This window comes from Euleptes europaea, chromosome 9 (genome assembly GCF_029931775.1).
Source record: "Euleptes europaea isolate rEulEur1 chromosome 9, rEulEur1.hap1, whole genome shotgun sequence".
NCBI lineage: Eukaryota > Metazoa > Chordata > Lepidosauria > Squamata > Sphaerodactylidae > Euleptes > Euleptes europaea.
Window position 1 is genome coordinate 24,082,406 of NC_079320.1, and position 12,866 is coordinate 24,095,271.

The window sequence follows — 12,866 nt, forward strand, 5'->3', positions numbered from 1 at the left end:
CCTTGCCCCAGAAAATTTACTTGTCCATGAGAAATCAGTGGGTGGGAGGCGGGTAAGCCATTGACATTGTCGGGTAGTGGGTACAGTCCTAGACTAGGATCCGGAAGACCCAGGCTCAGATTCACACTCTGCCATGAAACTCTTTGGGTGACCTTGGGCCAGTCACTTTCACTTTGCCTAATCTACTTTATAGGGTTGTCACTGTAAGGACAAAATGAGAAAGAAGGAACCATGTTTGCTACACTGAACTACTTAGAAGCCTGGGATAAAAAATGTGACAGATAATTGAAATGCCAATCAGACGATGTGCTGAATATTTATCATGTTATTTGGAATGACAAAGCCATTATTTGTCGATTTTAGAGCTAAGTGCAGAATGTTTAGAGGCAAACTGGAGCACAACTACTTCTGAACTCTTTCCAGTTTGTCTCCCTTGCCCATGAGGAAATGACAGGAGCTGGAAGGGAAATATGCTGATGAAAAAATATCCCAGCTCTATTCCTCCTTTTCCTTCCTCCACCTAGGTCATTTATGCATGGTCGCTTTAACCTCCTTTATTCCGTTTCAGCCAGGATCAAATTTGTCAGTATGCACAATACCTCATTCCTTGTCGGCTCAACCTTGTTTTAATGCAAAATGAACCCGGCTTTTCCCGTTCCTATTCTGGCCCAAATTAAACCATTCACCCTGGCTCATTCCAGAATCACTGAGCGAGCATACAACTTTCTCTTCCAAACCCCTCTTCAAGGCAGCATATACAGATAGCCAAACAATGGAAGCACAGAAGATTGGCTTCTCTCACAGCCAATCACGAAGCAGTGTGTAAAGAGGCAGGGATTCAAGTGCTTCCTGCTACCTCTGAGCTCTTTCTGAGCAAAAGAAAGACTTTTTTAAAAAGAGGCTTGGATTTCTCTCCCCGCCCCCCCTTCTTTTAGATTGCTCCTTCTCTTTTTTTGTTTTTTTGTTCTTAAAATTCTTTTTTATGCGGCAGTTGGGATTGGGGGGGAAGGAAATCTTCTCTTGCGAGGTAAGCCAATTACAGAGCCAATTACATTTAAAGGGGTGGGACTTGATTTGAATTGGGAGACTGCTTTTCTGTATTCATGCCTCCATTAGCACTCAGTTTCGTCCCTGATCATTCCAACCAATGCATACAGTTTCCTCCAACCCGGGTTACTTTGATTCTGGCCGAAACGGGGAATAAAGGAGGTTAAAGCCACCATGCATAAATGACCCTAGACAGGATGACTAGTGGGGCCACTGAGTGATGCTGACGTCCTTAGTTGAAACTTGCACTTCAGCTTTTTTGCCTTTTCCCCAAGCCCCAGTCATACACGACTTGGGAGATCATGATGGACAGCTGGAAAACATGCCTGTGTGCATCACAGCAAAGATCAATTAAACTTCTCATATATGCCGCCTCTGTCTCAGCTCTGAGGCAGTCTGCTCTAAATAAAGAACCTTACAAAACAAAGCGAAAATTAGAAACCTCTACATTACAAAAGTACGGGTTGGATCCCACAGATTCTGTTCTGCTAACAGGGGCGCCTTCTTCTGATGCTCGTGGAAGGTACCGCCATTAGTGGATCCTACGTACGGTAACAAGATAGTACCTCCCGCTGAGATTCAATCATGGATTCAGTAGCTAGCCTTTGGCAAACTGGGGCCAGTTCGTACGCCGCAATTGCTAATTTGCTCCACAGGCAGTTTGGACATAGCTGGGACAATTTTCTCCACATCAATAGAGCTGTCAAAGATAAAAAGCTGTGTGCAGACTTATGGCATGGCACCACATGACGAGGGAGCAACTTTTCCCTGTGATTACAGCAGCTATGTAGAGCGATTTCCTTGTGGCAACTGTAACGTGTACACCAGCCCGAAGCTGAAGTCATACATTCTGCTTAAAAGCGCTTTTCAGCCCCTATCCTTCTGCTGGGATGTATGTGAAAAACAGACAAGCAGTTCCAAAAATGTGTATCAGGTTTCAGACAGTGAAAAACAGGAAGGCATTTTAACTGGCTGGTGGTCATTGGAGAAGGCTGATTTACAATCTCATTTCAACCTTCCTGCACTCTGCAATGTGTGTGGAATTTCAGTCTTGTCCTCTTTCTGCACTGGCCCTGTTTTCAAAATGGCAGTCACTGTGATCTTCCTCACAGGGTTGCTGTTAGCAGCGCTCCGAATGACATCTACATGGCAATAAGGTTGATCCAAAGATGGGAGACTTGCTTTGAAGAAAACATGGTCAGCGAATACACTTTTCAAGCTGAAATCCTGCAGCCATTTCCACGCACATGTCCCATTGGTTTCAAGTTGATCCCCCCACCCCGCCACACACAAATAATTTGTAATGAGATTTACTGAGTCTAAAGATGCTATAGAAATTATTATTATTATAATGGCCTCCTGTTTGTGAAACTGAGAACTGCTGCTGCTTTTAGCGTATGTAGGGAGTGCATTTAAAAATAATAACCAAAAAGATTTGGAATTGAAAGGACAGACTAAGGTCATTTCATCTCATTTCAGGAAATAAAATCCTTTGGTTCTGCCACGATCAACTGGAAAAGGAAGAGGCAGAAGAAACCCCGCATATTTGAGTGCGGATGAGCACGCCAACCAACGTGGGAAGCTTACGTGCCCCAACCTCCCGGTTGTACAAATTCAACCGTCCCTGCTGGGGAATCAAAGTCTTGATGAGATTACAGTGCATTTCTGGATTCTCGTCTTCGCTTGCAGGAGGATCATTATCCTGAGTGACAGGGAAGACAGATTCCTCTGGAAGTGAGGGGGAGGGGAAGTCAGGAATAAAATTGGAATTGATCAGCATTGTTTAAGGCAGCCTTCGCTGCTCATGCAGGTGCAAATACTGACAAACAGCAGCCTCGTTCCCCAGAGGAAATGCAAAAATCCTGCTGTTCTGGCTTCTGCTAAAAGGTAATGCTGTAAAGCGCTGGCATTCGAGAGAATTTACCACAACAGAAGCCTGATAACCTTCAAGCCTTCAATTCCCGGGATCCTCCTCCCCCTTTTTGGTCAGTTTTAATGGAAGGCATTTTTTCCGACTAAAATGAAAGAGGGTGGGGAGAGTATGAACACATACAATTCGATCATTCTACTTATATGGTTTGCAGAGCTCACTGGGTGACTTTGAGCCAGTCACGGTGCTTATGCTTTAGACAGAACAATACTTGGTTTTAAAGAGAGTCCAAAATGAGCCTCAACCTGGCCTGGATGGCCCAGGCTAGCTGGATCTCATCAGATACCAGAAGCTATGAAGGGTCAGCCTTGTTAGTACTTGGATGGGAGACCACCAAGGAAGTCCAGGGCGGCTACGCAGAGGCAGGCCATGGCAAGCCACTTCTGTCTGTCTCTTGCCTTGAATACTCCCTCCTGCCTTTTCCTCTCCAGCAATTCCCACCAGGCTCCCTTCCTGTTTAGAGGCAAACGACAGCTTGCTGAATTGGCAGACTCTGCCTTGTGCTAACACCTCACGCTATCCTCAAACTGTGGTTTGCAATTCTGCTTTGGATGGCAAACACAAACCACAGTTGCTAGTTTGGACATCCTGGCAAACTGCGGTTTGTTTCCAGAAAGGAAGGGAAGAAAGCGCAGTGTGTGAAGAGCAGAGAAAGATAGATCACGTGAGCCCCAGCTTCATTCAGGCAGCCCCAACCCATGCTCTGCCACTGTATCTGACTGGAGACTCTTGCTCAGAGTTATTGTGGGAATGATGTAAAACATAGGACCCTATCTGTTCTTTGAAAGAAGGGTGCAGAAAAATTGGAATGTAATTAGGGTGATAGCAACTGGATAGGTTGTTTTCATATCACTTAACCCAGTGATCTTCTAGCCATGGGCTGAGACTCTCTGATGGGGTTGCACACTTCCACCTGCTGAGCTGTGTATCCTTATAGAGTCACCAATATTTCTGGAATACTACTGCAATACTACTTTCCTGTGTTTGCACACACGTGGAGAGAAGCAGCAGGGCTACAAGAAGAGGTCACTCACTGGCGGAAAGGATTCTTTTTTTTTAACACAGGCAAGACTCTGCTTCCTGTCATATGACTTTGTCATGTGACTATGATCCCACGTTATTTCCTGTCATATGCTTGTAGTTAGTGGGTCACATGTTGCTCCCTTGGCTCCCTTTCTGAAAATGCGGGACACCAGTAGCTTAAACATTCCAACAGTCTATAGAATTACATATGGTTTCAACATTTTCAGACTACAGGGAACACAATGGAATGTTTTTTAATGATATAAATAGTTGTTGTTGTTTTTTTTAAAAATAAGGCTTCTATTTCTACAGGCCATTCCCAAAAGAAGGACACATCTACCATCTATTTGTGCCCAGAAATAATCTATAAATGCCTGCTCTGTTGGGGAATATGTTCAAAAAAACTAGTTGAAATACGTTACTCTACTGACTCAGAGAAAATGGTGGTACGCCTGCCAATCACAGCTGTTTTAGAATTATACGGTCAGATCCAAAGTCTGTTCCAAAGCCATTTCTCTTCTGCGTCATAAATAATATGCCCAAGAGTCAGGCCGGTCCCATAACAGTCTCTCTCTCATGCACCCCTACCTCATACATCAGACCAAATGATCTGTCGTTATTGTTATTCCTCCTCACAGACGTTGCTTCAACCACACAATAGCTTTGCTGTGAGAAAGCAGGATTTTTAAAGTGCTTATTTTGTACTGTGAGCAGCTCGAAAGCTATCGGAGCCTGTGGCAACTGCTAATTGCCTTCTTAAAGAAATAATTATCCATAGCACCATGGTTAAAAAGTTCCATATTTCAAAGAGATTATACCAACACACGAGATCTATACACCCAATTGAGGGGGGGACCCTATATTGCTAGTAGACACCTCTCTCCTGTAAAGCTTGTGCTTTGTTGTACTTCAAGGGTTCATTTCTACAACTCATATAAAATAATACTAGAATCTTTTCCAAAAAGTTTTTGCTGAGAGGAATATATCTTGTTTTTAACCAAATATCCAGGTAATGTTTTTCATCCATCACACATTCTAAAGACTTCTTCCATGTCCGAAAAGCATACGGCTGCATATTGGTCACAGAGATGTGAAGTCCCATGGGTTAAAAAGTGGAGACATTGACACCTCCCTCCGATTATTCCAATGAACAAAGTGGACATGTGGATGAACACTGGGGGGGGGCGGGGTCAAATGAAATAGCTTCTCTTCTGGAATGAGTTCAGTGCTTTTTAAGACAGGTTTTTACAGTGTTTATCCTATGAGGAGCTACTCCAGTCTGAGCCCACTAATCTGAATGAGGTTGGAGTAGGATTGCACTGCCAGCTATCCAAAAGTTATCCACATAGGATTGCACTGCCAGTTATCCAAAATGCTTTCTAAGAACTGTAATATGAAGAATTCTAGGTAGTACTATCTACAGCATCAGATAATGATAACTTCTGTGTATACTACAGATACAAACAGCATGTTTTCTAGGCTATGACATACTACAGCATCTGTGAAGATAGTGTATTGTTGAGGTAGTCAATGTTTTCAGTGTTTTTATCTCTGTTTCCAAATCTGTGGATAGTCCTTAATACTATGGGTATATGATGATTATTTATAATTATTATTTTTCCTTACTGTCAACCAGGAAAAAAAACCAAAAGTTACATGCAAACTCTTCCCCTTGTAATGGGGATGGGCATATTTGCAATTTTGCACAGACTTATACCCTATCAATAACATCCTAAGCAGAGTCATCCTTTGTGACATCCTAAGGCCTTCTGATGTAATTCAGCTCAGAATGGCACTCTATTGGTACAATCCTATGAAGAGTTACTCTAGTCTAAGCCCACTGATTGCAACGGGCTTAGACTAGGGTAACCTCACATAGGTTTGCATTATACGTGACTTAAATTATGTATTTTGGAATATCAAGGGAAAGTCCTGTACTTAATTAAGACCACGAGAATCTGGCATTGTAGGGCAGGATTGCTGGGCCAAGAAATTCAAAGAGAAGGCTGAACACCACCTACAAGGAAAGGCTAGAGAGTCTGGGCCCTTTCAGTCTAGAAAAACAATGACTAAGGTGGGGATATGATAGAGGTTTATAAAATTATGCATGGGTGCGAAAAGTGGATAGTGGATTTCTCCCTCTCCCATAACACTAGAATTCAGATGCACCCAATGAAATTGTTTGGAAACAGGTTCAGAAGCGACAAAAAGAAATACTTCTTTACTCAACAAGTAATTAAATTGTGGGATTCACTGCCAGGGGAGGTAGTGATGGCCAGGGTTGGATTGGTGGGGGCAAGGGGGAGCCTTCCTCGGCAGCACGCAGAGGGGGCAGCAGCAGATTATATAAAGAAGAAATATGTATATAATATATTAAAAGGTAAAGGTAGTCCCCTGTGCAAGCACCAGGTCATTGCTGACCCATAGGGTGATGTCACATCCTGACATTTACTAGGCAGACATGTTTACAGGGTGGTTTGCCATTGTCTTCCCCAGGGGGGATCAATTTGATCCCCAGGGGGATCAGTTAGGGGCATTGATTTGTACTTTTGTCCCTCCCTCAAAAATTTAGATCCGGTCCTGATGATTGCCACAAGCGCAGATAGCTTTAAAAGGTGGTTAGGCAGATTAATGGAGGAGAGATCCATCAATGACTATTAGCCATGGTGACTGAAGGGAGGGTCCATCTATTTAAGGTGGCAAACTTCCAAATAGCAGTACTGGGAGGCAGCAACAGGGGAGGGCTTTGGCCTCTATGCCCTGTGGCAAATTAGTTGGCCACTGTGCGAAACAGAATGTGGCACTAGATGGACCACTAGGGATGCCAGCCTCCAGGTGGGAACTGGAGATCTCTAGGTCTCCAAATGACAGATTGGTTTCCTTGGAGAAAATGGTTGCTGGGGGGGGGTAGACTTTATGGAATTATACCCCACTGAGGTCCCTCCCCTCTCCAAACCTGGCCATCCCTAGGCACCACCATATCTCCACGAATTTCCCAACCCAGATCTGGCAGCCTTATGGACCACTGATCTGATTCAGCAGGAACACTGAATGTTCTTATTTATTCTTGCTGACATTAAACCTTAGCATCCTTAGATTCATACAATTTGAGTTATGCAAAGCAATAACTTGATGAACTGTTCCCATGTTTCCAAAGGGCGTTTAAATGCTGGGGTGGCAATCTGAATCTACATTCGTGACTGAAAAGACACTCCTAGTCTGAAATGAAAAGAAAGATTAACAAAGGATTATGCATCTATAAATATGTGTGGGAGGAAAGTCCGTTGCCTCAATGCACAAAAACACACACAAACACACACACACACACAAGCATAGCTGAAAGCTTTTTGCTGTCGAGTGCCCAGGGCTCCTCTTGCTTCCGTGGAACAGATGGTCAGTGTGTTGATCACATGAACACTGGGGGGGAGGGGGGAGGGTGCTCAGTGTTGGGCAAGAGCGGCTGGGAGAGGATCAGTACTACCAGAGTTTGAAGTGTGGATAATCTGACCAGCGTTTGCTCACACAGTGCAAAATCTGGACGTAGGGATATTCTCTACCAACCACCTGACTTTTGGGTACTTACTGTGGAGAGAGCTCTGTGCACAGAAACTCCACAAATGGTTACAAGATGCTACCAGTTCTTGGGCTTGTGAAAGCAGAAGCATGTTAAGGAGCCATTTGTCTTTGGTATATGACCCAGAGACTGAATCCTAAATCATTAGTGTTGCCAGGTCCCTCTTCGCCACCAGTGGGAGGTTTTTGGGGTGGAGCCTGAGGAAGGCTGGGTTTGGGGAGGGGAGGGACTTCAATGCCATAGAGTCCAATTGCCAAAGTGGCCATTTTCTCCAGGTGAGTTGATCTCTATCGGCTGGAGATCAGTTGTAATAGCAGGAGACAGCCAGCTAGTACCTGGAGGTTGGCAACCCTATAAATCATGAGTGATTCAGATCTATGACTAACAGGCAAATCTGACTTATGGCAAGGGCAGAAAAAGGAACACTGTTTCTTCTGGGTTAATTAATGTACTGTATGGTCTCCTGTAGGTCTCTAAATAAAAGGAAGATGTATCAGTTATCGGTCCAACATCCTGAGAACTTCTTTTTTAAAAAAACAAGTCTCTAGCCCAGGGGTATCGAAGTCAATTGTTACGAGAGTCGGATATGACATAAATGCCACTTGGTTGGGCTGGGCCATGCCTCGCCAGCCCAGATCAAGGGGGGGGGGCCTGGCTGCCTTGGCTGGCTCGCGGGTTGGATAAGAGCATTCAAGGGGCCAGATTGGGCAGCCAGGCCTTATGTCTGACACCCTTGCTCTAGCCTTTTTAGTTACCAAGACCAGTTTCAAAGTGTGGGCAAATGCCTTACAGAGTGGCTGTGGCTCACTGCTAGAGCATCTGCTTTGCATGCAGAAGGACTCAGGTTCAATCTTCATTATCTCCAGTTAAAAAGGACCAGGTAGTAGGGGATGTGAAAGACCTCTGATTGAGACCCTGGAAAGCTACCATGTGTAGCCTCATGAAGTTAGCCTCCCAAGGGAATTCCTAAAGCTTTCTAGTATTCTGGCCTCAGTGCCATGTAGAGATTCTTGCTCCTCCCCATCACTAGCAGAAGATTAATTTACGCGAAACAACCATGCACAAGCAAATTAGCATAATGCATGCAGGTCACAAAATCCATTTTTCTTGGTACAAAATGTTCTTTGCTTGGATATATAATTCAAATACTCCCTTTAGAAAACATCTCATGTGTGCTCCAGTTTGAAAAGCATTCCTATTCTTTCTTTTTTTTAAAAAAAACTTCTAAAATGGCTCTAGATAAGGGGTCCTCAACCTTTTTGAGCCTGTGGGCACATTTGGAATTCTGACGCAGCACGGTGGGCGCAGCAACAAAATGGCTGCCCCAGGGGGCGGAGACAGCCACAAAATGATTACCACAGCTTAACTTCAATAACACAGTGGAGATCCTTGTGCTGTGGTGGCAGCTGCTGTCAAATCAACATTTAAACAACTTTACACAGCCGGTCACTTGTTATTCAGAAGCTTTGTTGGGCAAAAGCCCTACCTGGCCACACCCACTTCCTAAAAACACTTGGCAGGTGCTAGAAAAGGTGCCGGTGGGTGTCATGCCATGGCCACCACACTGGGGACCCCCGCTCTAAGTAATGGGCATTCTGATGTCCTGTGGGCTGACAATTTAGAATCCTCAGTATCTCAATCTCTGGGAAACGTGTACATTTCAGAGGAATACACCTCTACTTAGTGCAATGTTGCTACCTTGTATTCGATTCAGAGCTGATAAAAAAATGTCTGACTTATTACCCTTTGCTTGGGACTGCATCTTGTGTCTGCACACAGATGGATTACTCTGAAACAAATGACCTGAGCCTAGGGGGTACCTGGCTTCCAGTTTTCACTTGTTCAGCCATCTTTTATTGACTTCTAAGATCTCCAGTGAAAACAGTCTACTTGTGCACTCCTCCTACATCTGGGTGTTTATTATGGCTTAATTTACATGAATCAAGAAGGGGGAAAAGAAACTGTGTATCAAGAATTGTTCCCTCTTTTGTAAACTTTTTCAGCAAAGGAGGAATGTGGGGCATTCCACAGATTCAAGACAAATAGACGGTAAATAGCAAGCCTCTGGGAGTATACAAGAAGGAAAGTTTTGGCATGAGAGCCCTACGATTTCCAAATGAACTTTTTGTAAGGAGATACATGGATGTAGGGAAATCGGTCATTCAACTCAGCACCTTCCATACTGTTGTACCTTGATGCTTTTTCCAATTCCTTTGGAGTGTCCCTGTGGATGATGCCAGGCAGAGGCAGGAGAGATTGAAGGTTATCATGCAGAGCCACCAAGAAGAGATATGTGGAACAGATTATTTAAATTGACTAAGGTCTGTGGAAAACTTCCAAGCCAGTCTTCTGGACATCAAGTAGGGCAAGGGAGAGGCTGTGGCTCAGTGGTAGAGCATCTGCTTGCCATGCAGAAGGTCCCAGGTTCAATCCCTGGCATCTCCAGTTAAAGGGAGAAGGCAAGTAGGTGACGTGAAAGACCTCTGCCTGTGAGACTCTGGAGAGCCACTGCTGGTCTGAGTAGACAATACTGACTTTGATGGACCAAGGGTCTGATTCAGTATAAGGCAGCTTCATATGTTTTCAATATTTGCCATGCCAGATATAAAGTGTTCTTCACAGTACAAGACACTTGACAGGCATCTACAGATGGATTCAGGAAGCAATGTGGATGGGGCATTTTGCTGCTATCAGTTTCATGAGGGGATGAAAGACAATTTTTGGAGGAGGCCCAGATTAAGAGAGAAGGAAGTAGACAGAGGTAAGTCAGTTAAGAAAACTGCTGTTCTGTAATTTTCTGGTTCTCTACAACTTGGGGCTTAAAAAAAAAGGATGCTCTATAAATTAAGGGTCACCTCTGAACAGCCTTTTCTCACTGAATGAAGACCAGGCAGATTCAGGCCAAAACATTGTCAAATGTATCAGAGGAAAGTCTTACTACTTCTTAACACAATCAGAATGTATATCTATGACTTACCACTGCCTTTCTAGAGTGGACTGCGCTCCATTCACACTTGGAGTCTAACACAGTTCTGCAGGAGAAGGCCCTATGGAACGTCCAAATGTACTTCCTTTGCACTTTCCCTCCTGACCACAGCTCCACTCCAATGGGACAATGCTTAGCTTGTAGGATGGCAAATCAGACCAATGTTTAAAAAGACAGAAGAAGAGACTGCAAATTGTAAGTGCCTTCTACATAAAGCTCTGGAGCTGTGACACTATGAAATAAGCAGCATTCTTAATCATTGGTGGTGTACGATAGTCTGAAACAAAGGCCAATTTGATTGAAACGATACCTTTTTATTCTATTCTGGGGCACAGATCTCCTTCCTGGGTTACATATTAATCAACCCCCTCAGTGCATTGACAGGATACTTCTTTTTCTATGTTGGCATATATACAGAAACTAAAAGATCTCTCTCTCTCTCTCTTACCCTGTCTATAAACTTATCATTCAGATCACAGTTAAGTCATACTAAAGTTTGCCAGGGGCACTCATTGCCCAGAGTCCCTGATAATCAGAAGTAGAACCCCTAAACCTAATGTATCTTGATAGGTAGATCTGCCATTTAATTTTTTTTTTTTAACAAAATAAGATCTAAGCCAGGGCCCATCACTAGATCATGTGTCAACAAATCCCATTCAGTGTAAAGAATGCCGTGGAGAACTACAGACAATCTAATGGACCAAATCAATAAAAAACAAATCAGGCTCACATCTCACTGCAGTCAGTGGGATCAGCAAATCTTAACATAACCTCAATCTATTTTAATCCCCTTTAATTTTAAATGTCTAACAGTGCAGTCATAAACAGAGGAACACCCTCCTAAAACCCTCCTGACTTCAATGGATTTATAAAGGTGCAACTCTGTTTAGGATTGCTCGGCAAATCTAATTTAACCCCCAATATTTATATGGAGCTTCAGTGCAACTAATTTAATTTAGAGCAAGGCCAAAGGTTCAACTGCTTCAGGAATTCATGAAGCAATCCTAAAACAAGCAGAAGCCAATCCTTTTTCCTTAATAACTGTGGGATTATATATATTCAATGATCTGTCTTAATATGGATTCAGTTTAAGTAGAATGAAATTAGAAATGTGGGGAATTCACATACAAATGCATGCACTAATTGCAATATTGCTTGGTATGCTGTTGTTTAAAAATACTATTTACAGGTTGTTCCATATACTTCAATATATACATATACTTCAAACTGTTGACCCACTTCTGACTTGGGACCTATTCTCCTTTTACTTTTAAAAATGGCATATACACATTCCAGATAGGGTTGCCAATTCCGGGTTAGGAAATTCCTGGATATTTGGGGAGTGGAAGAAGAGAGGGGTTTGGGGAATGGCAGAACTTCAGTAGGGTATAATGCCATACAGTCCACCCTCCAGGACTGCCATTTCTTCCAGGGGAACTAATCTCTGTCGTCGAGAGATCAGGTGTAACTCCAGATCTCCAGACCCCACCTGGAGGCTGGCAACCCAAATTACCAGAGTACAAAATAAACACTCAATGTGTCAGGCATGAAGTACTCTTGTGGGTAATGTTGTTGTGCATGGCTCTGAGCAGAACCAATCCTCTTCCATTTGCCACTTGGATATACCTTAAATGGGGCACATGCAAAGAAACAAGCACATGCATACCCATTGCATGACCAATACATCATGCATGTATTTTCTAATTGGATATTCATGATACCTGCATGCAAAAGGTGAAAAGTAGCCCTTAGGCACTAGCCATGTTGTATTTTCTTCAGTGCAGACTGAAAGCATGTTTGAATGGTCACTAAAATTAGCAGAGCACTTCAGTAGAGAAAGCTACATATATGAACAGCTTTCTCAGTGTTTTGCTGTTGGATTGCAGAGCAAACCATTGCACACGTGTTGCAAGAGGGGAAATGTGAAAGCATTCTCCCAATGAGCTGGCTATCTTTTCATTACCTGTATGAAAACAGTTCTACAAGGTACCCAGCCCTGCTCAGTCCCCTCTTCCTTACTTGAGATTTGCCATTGACTTTTAAAAGTGAGTTTTTGTTTGCATTGAAAGGCCATGAATCCATGCCTTGGCAGCTATTTTCCTTCTTCTGTTACATATCGTCTATATTTTATTTGACAGAAACCAGATCTGGAAACGTATCTGAATTTCAGCTGCGTTGAGTTCACACACATGCAGAAAATATAACTTTTACTTCTGCATAAAAGCAACAATGGATTTGACTTTTAGGGTCTCAGCCTGTTCTTGTACATATAATCTCTGGAATCGCAGTGTGATGATGTGAGAAAT

The 12,866-nt window shown here is 43.3% G+C and overlaps 1 protein-coding gene and 1 non-coding gene across 2 annotated transcripts in view; one reads left to right on the forward strand and one right to left on the reverse strand.

The window, feature by feature from the left end:
• Positions 1-12,866, reverse strand: part of CXXC4 (CXXC finger protein 4) — a 51,912-nt gene that overhangs the window by 5,728 nt on the left and 33,318 nt on the right. The gene's annotated exons all lie outside the window — the stretch shown is intronic.
• On the forward strand, positions 9,945-10,019 carry TRNAG-GCC (transfer RNA glycine (anticodon GCC)). The gene has a single exon. It is a non-coding gene; the product is annotated as a tRNA-Gly (tRNA).